This window comes from Glycine soja, chromosome 5, assembly GCF_004193775.1.
Source record: "Glycine soja cultivar W05 chromosome 5, ASM419377v2, whole genome shotgun sequence".
NCBI classification, from domain to species: Eukaryota; Viridiplantae; Streptophyta; class Magnoliopsida; order Fabales; family Fabaceae; genus Glycine; species Glycine soja.
Window position 1 is genome coordinate 15,490,346 of NC_041006.1, and position 11,414 is coordinate 15,501,759.

An 11,414-nucleotide genomic window follows, 5' to 3' on the forward strand; every position below is an offset into this window, starting at 1 on the left:
GTAGGAAAATGGGGGCATACTCGAAAAATGAAAAATTGTTGATGCATTTCTTCCAGGAAACTCTTATTGGGGCAGTCGTCACCTGGTATACTAATCTGGAACCTTCCCGAGTCCATTCTTAACAAGACTTAATGGCTGCCTTCATCAGGCAGTATCAATACAACTCGGACATGGCTCTAGATAGAGTGCAATTGCAAAACATGTGCAAGAAGGAGCATGAGTTGTTCAAGGAATATGCCCAGAGGTGAAGGGACCTAGCAGCTCAAGTAGCATCTCCAATGATGGAGAGGGAGATGATAATAATGATAGTAGACACGTTACCGGTGTTCTACTATGAGAAAATGCTGGGTTACACCCCTCAAGCTTTACCGATTTTGTTTTTGTTGGCAAAAGGATCGAAGTGGGTCTGAGAAGAGGCAAATTTGATTATCCTACTTTGATGAATATGAAACCTAGGGCAAATGGAGAGAGTGAGAATGAGGGAGGAACCCATGATGTGACTATCGTTCCTACATGGCCAAATTTCCGACCAGCCTAACAATATCAATACTCGGCCAATATTAGTCCTTCTCATTACCCACCACCCTACCAATCAAGAACGCCCAATCATCCGCAAGGGCCACCCCTAAATCAGCCACAAAGTCTGCCTACCACACATCCGATACCAAACACCACCCTTAACACAAATCAAAACACCAACCAAGGAAGGGGTTTTCCAGAAAATAAGCTTGCAGAATTCACCCCAATTCCAATGCCATATGCTGACATACTCCCCTATCTACTCGATAATGCAATGGCAGTCATAAGCCCAACAAAGACTCCTCAACCTCTGTTTCCCAGACGATACAACCTCAACATGACATGCGCTTATCATGGGGGAGTTCTGGGGCATTCCATTGAGCATTGTAAGACCCTGAAACATAAGGTGCAAAGTCTAATTGATGCAGGCTGGCTAAAATTTGAGGAGGATAATCGCTCATGAATTCTGATGTTGTCAAGCGATACTATGTATGATGCTTGGGGCAATTTGAAGGTTGTTGTTATATGTCTACAATGACTCATTAGGATTTTTTAGTTTATGCCATTACTGTAAACAACAGCCATAATGCTAATAATATGGATAAATTTGATGTCTCTCATTCTCTCAATTACATCCTTGCTTATTTAACTTTCACCAGAATGTGAATGTAAGTTGATGGTTTGTTTGCTCAAGCAACCTGCGCTCTTGAGTTTTGTTGGATCGAGTGGCCTCAGAATAATTAACAAGGGGGAGTAGAATTAATTATTAATGTGTCTTGATTAATTAAAAAATTTATCCTTCTTAATGTTACTGGATTCAACTAGGCTTTTACTACTAAGTTATGAAAGTAAAGAACAGAAACAATAACTTAACCAAAAGTAAAAGCGGCAAATAAAAGTACACAGCAGAAATTAAAAAGTGTAGGGAAGAAGAAGACAAACACAAGATTTATACTGGTTCGGCAACAACCCATGCCTACATCCAGTCCCCAAGCAACCAACGGTTCTTGAGATTTCTTTCAACCTTGTAAAATCCTTTACAAGCCAAAGATCCACAAGGGATGTACCTTCCCTTGTTCTCTTTGAACAACCAAGTGAATGTACCCTCCACTTGAACTGATCCACAAGAGATGTACCCTCTCTTGTTCTCAGTATAACAACCCAAGTAGATGTACCCTCTACTTGTACCACAAAGGATGTACCCTCCAATGTGTTAGTGCAAAGAATTCTTAGGCAATTAGTCCCCTGAATTCTCTGTGAGGGGGATACAAAAGATATCTCATGCAGTTAGTCCTTTGAAATCTTTGGTATAAAGGGAAAGGGAAAAAGATATCTCAGGCGGCTAGTCCTTTGAAATCTTTTGTAAGAAACAGAAGATATCTCGGGTGGTTAGTCCTTTGAAATCTTTTGTAAAGACGGAGAAGGGAAGAAGAAGAAGAATAACACAAGTTTTTGGTCAATGAAATTTTCTTGGAAGAGAAAGTATTGAACAAAAAATTTTAGAAAGATGAAGAGAAATGAATGAAAGAAATTTGTTATTCATGCATATATTGAAATTTGTGCCATGGTCACATATTTATAGTCATTTGATGATTCAAGTTAAAAGTTGTGACTTTTGGCAATTTCTTCAAAACTAGTCACTTCAAGAGTTGTGACTTTTGTGAAAACTAGTCACTTAAAAGTTGTGACTTTTGAAAAACTCTTCAGAAACAAGTCACTTTAAGAATTGTGACTTTTGGTAATTTATTTTTCGAAATCCGTCACTGGTAATCGATTACCATCATAGTGTAATCGATTACACATCAACAGATGTGACTCTTCATGTTTAAATTTGAAAATCAAAATGTTTAGAAACTCTGGTAATTGATTACAAGTATTGTGTAATCGATTACACAAGTTTAAAATGATTTGAAAATGTTTTATCACTAGTTGTGACTCTTGAAATTTGAAATCTAACGTTTTAAAACATTGGTAATCAATTACATGCTCATGGTAATCGATTACAACTTTGTAAATAATTTTGAAAAACAATGTTGGGTACTGGTAATTGATTACTACCTTCTGGTAATTGATTACTAGAGAGTAAAACTCTTTGGTAAAAGATTTTGTGAAAAATTCTTGTGCTACTCAATGTTTTGAAAAACGATTTTAGTACTTATCTTGATTGAGTCTTCTCTTGATTCTTGAATCTTGATCTTGATTGTTCTTGAATCTTGATTGTTGAAACTTGATTGTTCTTGAATCTTAAATCTTCAAACTTGATTCTTGAAGCTTTTTGACTCCTGATTCTTTGGAACTTGCTTAACTCTTGATTCTTTGGCATCATCAAAATAATCTTGGAAGTCATTGCTTCCACAATCTCCCCCTTTTTGATGATGACAATCCTGAAATCAAGAGGATACATACAAGTTTTGTTCTACCGTTCACTCATCTCTTTCTCCCCCTTTCTTTTTGAATTTATGCTTAATTTTAAAGCTTTGAAAATATAATATCTTGATTTCTAAAATACCCATTTTTCTCTCCCCCTTTGGCAACATCAAAAAGGCCAAAGTGCGTTGTAACATAAAATCATACACAAATGGATAAACATACAAGAAATGTATTCATACAAGAAAAAGGAGAAACTTATAAAAAAATCAAACAAGATAATAAATTATCCACAAATCATAATAAAAGCATATGTATCAAATAAGTCATAAGACATCATAACATAAAACAAATCATTTGTCTAAGTCACTAACATCTAGTAGTCTTAATTCTCTTCTAATGCTGTAGAAAGAATCTTTGGGTAGTGGTTTTGTGAAGATGTCTGCGAGTTGGTTTTTGGTATCTACAAATTCTAGAACATAGTCACCTTTTAGGACATGATATCTAAGAAAATGATGCCTAATTTCTATGTGCTTGGTTCTAGAGTGAAGGGCTGGGTTCTTAGATATATTTATGGTGCTTGTGTTGTCACATTTTATGGGAATATGGTCTAATACAATCCCATAATCAGATAGTTGTTGTTTCATCCACAGAAAATGTTCACAACAACTACCAGCAGAGATGTATTATGCTTCAACTGTGGATAATGCTACACTATTTTGCTTCTTGTTGTGCCAAGAGACAAGAGCAGACCCTATGAATTGACATGTGCCACTAGTACTCTTCCTATCTGTTTTAGATCCAGCAAAATCTGAATCTGAGTATCCTATTAATTGCGTACAAAATTTTTAGGGTACCATAATCCTAAGTTAACTGTTCCTAAGAGATATTTTATGATCCTTTTTACTGCAGTTAGATCTAAAAACTTTGGATTTGATTGAAATCTTGTACACATGCACACACTAAACATAATATCTGGCCTACTTCCAGATAAGTAAAGTAGAGATCCAATCATACCTCTATATTGCTTTTCATCAGCGGGTTGACCGGACTCATCTTTGTCAAGGTAGCAACCAGTGCTCAAAGGAGTAGCCAAGTGTTTTGAGTTCTCCATTCCGAATCTCTTGATGAGTTCCTTACAATATTTTGTTTGGTTGAAAAAGATCCCATCATTTTTTTGTTTGATTTGTAATCCAAGAAAGTAATTTAACTCACCCATCATGGACATCTCAAACTCACTTTGCATGTCAATAGAAAACTCCTTGCACAAAGATTCATTAGTAGATCCAAAGATTATATCATCAACATAAATTTGTACCAATAAGATATCATTATCCTTATTCTTTATGAATAAGGTGGTATCTACCTTTCCTCGAATGAAATTCTTTTCTAATAGGAATTTACTTAATCTTTCATACCAAGCCCTAGGTGTTTGTTTTAACCCATAAAGTGCTTTCTTTAACCTATAGACATGATCTAATTTTTGTGAGTCTTCAAACCCAGGAGGTTGTTCTACATATACTTCCTCTTGGATTAGACCATTTAAGAAGGCACTCTTGACATCCATTTGATATAATTTAAAATTCATAATAGATGCATAGGCTAAAAGCATTCTAATGGATTCTAATCTAGCTACAAGTGCAAATGTTTCTTCATAGTCTATACCTTCTTCTTGGTTGTACCCTTTTGCAACTAGTCTAGCTTTATTTCTAATTACTATACCATTTTCATCTAGTTTATTTCTAAATACCCACTTAGTTCCTATAATGGGGTAGTTATATGGTTTCTCAACTAGTTCCCAAACATTATTGCTCTCAAATTGAATTAACTCTTCTTGCATAGCAACTATCCATTGATCATCTATTATGGCTTCTTTAAAGTTTTTAGGTTCTATCATAGAAACAAATACCATGTTATTGCATAAATCTTTGAGAGAATGTCTAGTTGTTACCCGTTTTTGAGATATCTCCAATGATATTGTCAAGAGGATGATTTCTTGAGGTTTTCCATTCTTTGGGAAGATCATCATTTTCTTGGGCTATGTCATCTTGAACATCCTTGTTTTCTTCATTTCTCTTCCTTTTTAGATTCCTTTCTTGATTGTGCATATCTTCCAAAGAATCTGCAATATCATCAAGAAATTCCTTTCTCGGAGAGGTAATATTAGTTTCATCAAAAGTAACATGTATTGATTCCTCAATTGTCATGGTTCTTTTGTTGTATATCCTGAAGGTTTTGCTATGTAGGGAATAACCAAGGAAGATACCCTCATCCGCCTTAGCATCAAATTTTCCTAGGCTTTCTCTACCATTGTTTAGGACAAAACATTTACATCCAAAAACATGTAAATGAGCAATGTTTGGTTTTCTATTGTTAAATAGTTCATATGGGGTTTTCTTAAGAATGGGTCTTATTAAGGCTCTATTCATAATATAACATGTGGTGTTGACAGCTTCTGCACAAAAATATTTTAGAAATGGAGTGTCATTTAAAAGGGTTCTAGCTATTTCTTCTAAAAATCTATTTTTCATTTCTTCTATACTGTTTTGTTGGGGTGTCCTAGGTGCAGAAAAGTTGTGTTCTATGTCATGTTCATCACAAAACATTTCAAAATCATTGTTTTCAAATTCACCTCCATGATTAGTTCTAATGGAGATAATTTTGAGATTTTTCTAGTTTTGGATGACTTTGGCAAGTCTTCTAAATGCATGAAATGCATCATTTTTGTGAGTAAGAAATAAAGTCCAAGTATACCTAGAATAGTCATCAACAATTACTAATGCATAGTAACTACCACCATAACTCATGACTCTAGAGGGCCCAAACAAATCCATATGCAGTAATAGTAAAGGTTGAGTGGTAGAGACAATATTTTTAGATTTAAAAGATGCTCTTGTTTGTTTACCTTTTTCGCATGCATCACATAATTTATCTTTTTCAAACTTTAATTTTGGTAAACCAACAACTAGGTCTTTTGAGATTAATCTATTTAGATGATCCATGTTAATGTGAGCAAATCTCTTATGTCATAACCAAGGATCACTATCTTTACTTAGAAAGCATCTATCATTTTCAGATTTTTGTTTCAAATCAATCATGTAAACATTATTTTCTCTAAAACCTATATGCTCAATATCTTTGTCATGTTCATGCTTGATAACACATTTTTCAGAATCAAAAGATACTTTATATCCTCTATCACATAATTGACTAACACATAATAGGCTATGTATTAAACCTTCTACAAGTAGCACATTTTCAATAGGAGTAGAGGAACTCGTACCTATTTTGCTGACTCCAATGATTTTGCCTTTGTTGTTGTCGCCGTATGTAACATGTCCACTTTTATTGGGGGAAATGATTGTAAACTTAGATACATCTCCTGTCATATGCTTGGAACATCCACTGTCGATGTACCACTTCTTCCTTACAGATTCTTCCTTGTTATTCTCATGAGATTTTGTCATGAGACATAAGTTGGCTTGGTCTTCATCATAATCTTGAAATGATTTCAGATTTGACCTATTCCTGAAAATACTTTTGAAAAACAGAATTTGAAGAGGTCATTTATCTTGAAGTTGTGAAACTTTTCACAAGAAACCTACTCTGATACCACTTGTTGGATCGAGTGGCCTCAGAATAATTAACAAGGGGGAGTAGAATTAATTATTAATGTGTCTTGATTAATTAAAAAATTTATCCTTCTTAATGTTACTGGATTCAACTAGGCTTTTACTACTAAGTTATGAAAGTAAAGAACATAAACAATAACTTAACCAAAAGTAAAAGCGGCAAATAAAAGTACACAGCAGAAATTAAAAAGTGTGGGGAAGAAGAAGACAAACACAAGATTTATACTGGTTCGGCAACAACCCATGCCTACATCCAGTCCCCAAGCAACCAACGGTTCTTGAGATTTCTTTCAACCTTGTAAAATCCTTTACAAGCCAAAGATCCACAAGGGATGTACCTTCCCTTGTTCTCTTTGAACAACCAAGTGGATGTACCCTCCACTTGAACTGATCCACAAGAGATGTACCCTCTCTCGTTCTCAGTATAACAATCCAAGTAGATGTACCCTCTACTTGTACCACAAAGGATGTACCCTCCAATGTGTTAGTGCAAAGAATTCTTAGGCAATTAGTCCCCTGAATTCTCTGTGAGGGGGATACAAAAGATATATCATGCAGTTAGTCCTTTGAAATCTTTTGTATAAAGGGAAAGGGAAAAAGATATCTCAGGTGGTTAGTCCTTTGAAATCTTTTGTAAGAAACAGAAGATATCTCGGGTGGTTAGTCCTTTGAAATCTTTTGTCAAGAGGGAGAAGGGAAGAAGAAGAAGAAGAATAGCACAAGTTTTTGGTCAATGAACTTTTCTTGAAAGAGAAAGTATTGAGCAAAATCTTTTAGAAAGATGAAGAGAAATGAATGAAAGAAATTTGTTATTCATACATATATTGAAATTTGTGCCATGGTCACATATTTATAGTCATTTGATGATTCAAGTTAAAAGTTGTGACTTTTGGCAATGTCTTCAAAACTAGTCACTTCAAGAGTTGTGACTTTAGTGAAAACTAGTCACTTAAAAGTTATGACTTTTGAAAAACTCTTCAGAAACAAGTCACTTTAAGAATTATGACTTTTGGTAATTTATTTTTCGAAATCAGTCACTGGTAATCGATTACCATCATAGTGTAATCGATTACACATCAACAGATGTGACTCTTCATGTTTAAATTTGAAAATCAAAATGTTTAGAAACTCTGGTAATTGATTACAAGTATTGTGTAATCGATTACACAAGTTTAAAATGATTTGAAAATGTTTTATCACTAGCTGTGACTCTTGAAATTCGAAATCTAACTCTTTGTTCTTGAATCTTTATTGTTGAAACTTGATTGTTCTTGAATCTTAAATCTTCAAACTTGATTCTTGAAGCTTTTTGACTCCTGATTCTTTGGAACTTGCTTAACTCTTGATTCTTTGGCATCATCAAAATAATCTTGGAAGTCATTGCTTCCACAAGTTTGGCTTCCAAGTCTGTTCAATCAGAAATTGCTCGTTCTACTCGTTTTGTGAGGGTGTCGCAAACAATGAGTAAAGTAAAAAGTTCAAAAAAAAACATTTGATTGACTGTGTTTCAAATAAAAAGTACAGACACTCATGTGACCTCATTTTATCATTCTTAAAAGTTTCTTTTTTATAGAAAAATGAGTTATCAAGAACAAGAGTTGTTCAGCTTAATCTGTCAATTGAAAATCCTTTAAATATTTCTCGACAACAATAGATACCTCAAAGCCCTACACTAGGGGCAATGAGAGGCACCGCGCATGAGCCTTAAGCAAACCAAGGGGCAGATCAGAAGTTCTCACCCGATAGGTCAAAAACCCGAAAGGGCGGCCTAGGCAAAAATTAAGGTTAATAGAAATAAAAATAAAGGAAAAAAAACAATCAGGGGCATGTTATTAAGGTTTTGTCCCAAAATCCAAACTACAAAAGGATCTAAGTCAAGATTTGAAATGACACATGGCCATGTTTCAATATCCCAAACACTAATTTATCCCTTGCTACCCCCTCTGAGCCAAAGCATATTTGTTTTCTAAAAACAACAAAAAAAACCAACAAAGACAAAATAGGAACCCTGAGTAGGAACCACCGCTAAACCGGCAGGAAGAGTAATGCAAACAACACATGCATGAAGTTGGGCAACAATGAAAAGAAAAATAAAGTAAAATCCGCCAAAGGCGAGTGAAGGAAAAAAAAGAGAGACAAAGATCTCTAGATTTTACAAGAAAGGCACAAAAGTGCAACGATGATTAATGTATAAGACAAAAGGAGTAAAGCCCAGCCCAAAAAGCAATGCTCTCGAGGTTTTTACTCAATGTAACCCTTAAACACTCTTTGAGCCTCTCTAATCCTTTCTTCCATAGCCCTCTTACCCCTGACCACGTTACAAGCCCAATAAAGCCCATGTGGATCAAGGAATGACTAATTTACTTTTAAGTTGAGATTCTGGAATGAAACCCGCACATGCTTGTGATTGTTGAAAAAAATATATATGAAGAAAAAAGAATCCTTGAGGTTTTGCACCGCATATTTGAGAAGAAAACTCATCCGACCAAGAGCTTGTGGAAAATGCCCAAAGACAATTGTGATAGTGGGGTACATCTGATGTTAGTCGCTCATGCAGACTCCTAAGGATTTCTTTTGAATCATAGGGTAGCCTTTGTTGTATAAATTCTTTTGGGATCAGCCCATGTCATCAAGTTTCAGCGGGATCAACAGACCCTTGGCATCACTCTATAATCTTAAATCAAGAAATTTTCACTTGGTCATATACCAAAGTGTAACAATCCATTGTCACCCTTCAATGGTGCATGCGATTGGTCCTAAAGCCTTATATTTCTCTTGTTGTGCAGAATAATCGAAGTTTTTTAAAGGAAAGGGGAAAACCCTAGGATCAATATTTCGGTTGATTGATTAAATGTCAAACGGCTCCTTTGCCGTCACTCCAAAATTTTCAAGTGACTAAATCAAACAAAACATACACTCTGAGGGAGTCCCCGAAGAGATTTGCAAAAAGATAGGATGAGGTCTCATAAGTTATCGCCTCTTTCAGAAAAAGACAGTCAATATGTGTTTTCCACAAAAATAAAAAAGAAGCAAAAAAATCAAATCAAAAAAATCAAAATCACAAAAATAGGAAAAAAATATCATGAGCATCACACATTTTTCATGATTCAAAATCTTTTCGCATTACTAGCATTTCAAGATGAAGATTACATGCATCTGCATCCCAAACATCATGTTCATATTAGGCTATAGATTTCTCTTTGTATACCAATTTCCCAAATCTAATGTCCTATCTTTTAAGTTTAGGATGAGAGGCCCTCTCAAAAAGTGAATCTCTTGCTTTTCGATAAGGTCGAGCCCTTTGGTACTAGTACCTATTGGCTTCTGTCACAGGACTCAAAGTCCTCTCCTTTATCTTTCATAGGACTCAAAGTCCTCGCCTTTATCTTTCATAGGACTCAAAGTCCTCGCTTTTATCTTTCACAGGAGTCAAAGTCCTCGCTTTTATCTTTCACAAGACTCAAAGTCCTCTCTTTTATCTTTCACAGGACTCAAAGTCCTCGCTTTTATCTTTCATAGGACTCAAAGTCCTCTCCTTTATCTTTCATAGGACTCAAAGTTGTCACCTTTATCTCTCATAGGACTCAAAGTCCTCTGTCTTTATCTTTCGTAGGACTCAAAGTCCTCCGTCATTATGCTTTCTTAGAACTCAAAGTCCTTTTTCATTTACTTTTCCAAGATTTCAATATCTTTACATTTTCAAAGACTATCAAAGTCTGTTGTCTTGCAGAGACTATCAATGTCTTCTGCTCTTTACATTTCAAAGACTTCAATGCCTTTTGTCAAGACTTCCATGTCTTCTTTACATTTCAAAGACTTCAATGTCTTTTGTCAAGACTACAATGTCTTTATTTACATTTCAAAAGACTTCAATGTCTTCAGTTATTTATGCTTTCAAAAGACTACAATGTCTTCATTTACATTTCAAAAGACTTCAATGTCTTCAGTCATTTATGCTTTCAAAAGACTACAATGTCTTCATTTACATTTCAAAAGACTTCAATGTCTTCAGTCATTTACGCTTTCAAAAAGACTACAATGTCTTCATTTACATTTCAAAGACTTCAATGTCTTTTGTCCTTTATAGGACTCAATGTCTTTGTCTTTGTGCTTCATAGGACTCGACGTCCTCTATTTCTATGCTTTGAATTGAAAAAAAACAAAACTTTATATGTCTTCCGCTCTACAGAACTTTAATGTCCTCATGTTTTCTTGGTTTCACTTCCTTGGTTTTTTCCAATTGCCCTGTCGAATAGCTAGATCGCTCGAACAAAATTAGTGTCCTTATCTTTACTTCCCTTTTATTTCCAATAAAAGATAAGTAAAGAGGGGCAACTATCATACCCTAATTTCGTCCGGGGACTATCGTTTGTTGATATTTTGACCCTTGTTATTCGACTTATGGTGTTGAATGCCAGTTATAGTGCGAAACAGATGATCATTCAATGTTTTGATCAAGAATGCGAAAGACACCGAAAGAGAGGGGCAAAAGGGTCATTTCAAGGAGTTTTTTGGGCCCTGGCTCGCCCAGGCTAGCCTCTAGCTTGCCTGGGCCCCCAAATTGCTTAGGGGTGAAGGAACCAGCTCGCCTGGGCGAGCCAGCTTACTTCAGGATGGAGCAACAGCTCGCCTGGGCGAGCTACCATGACCCTTAATTTCATCTTTTGCTATAAATAGGCGTGAGGTTGGCTGAGTAAAGGGTTCCAAGGTTCAACATTGAGAGATTTTGAGAGAAATCAGAGAGAAGAAGAAGAAAGAAGAGAAAAATGAGGCCGAGGTGCTACCGAATTGCAACCATAATCGACTTCTACATTGTTCTCTGCTCTGTGTTCTTCTTTCGTCATTCGATTAGTGTTTGTTTTTCAGGATTTGAACATGATATATGCACCCTTAGGG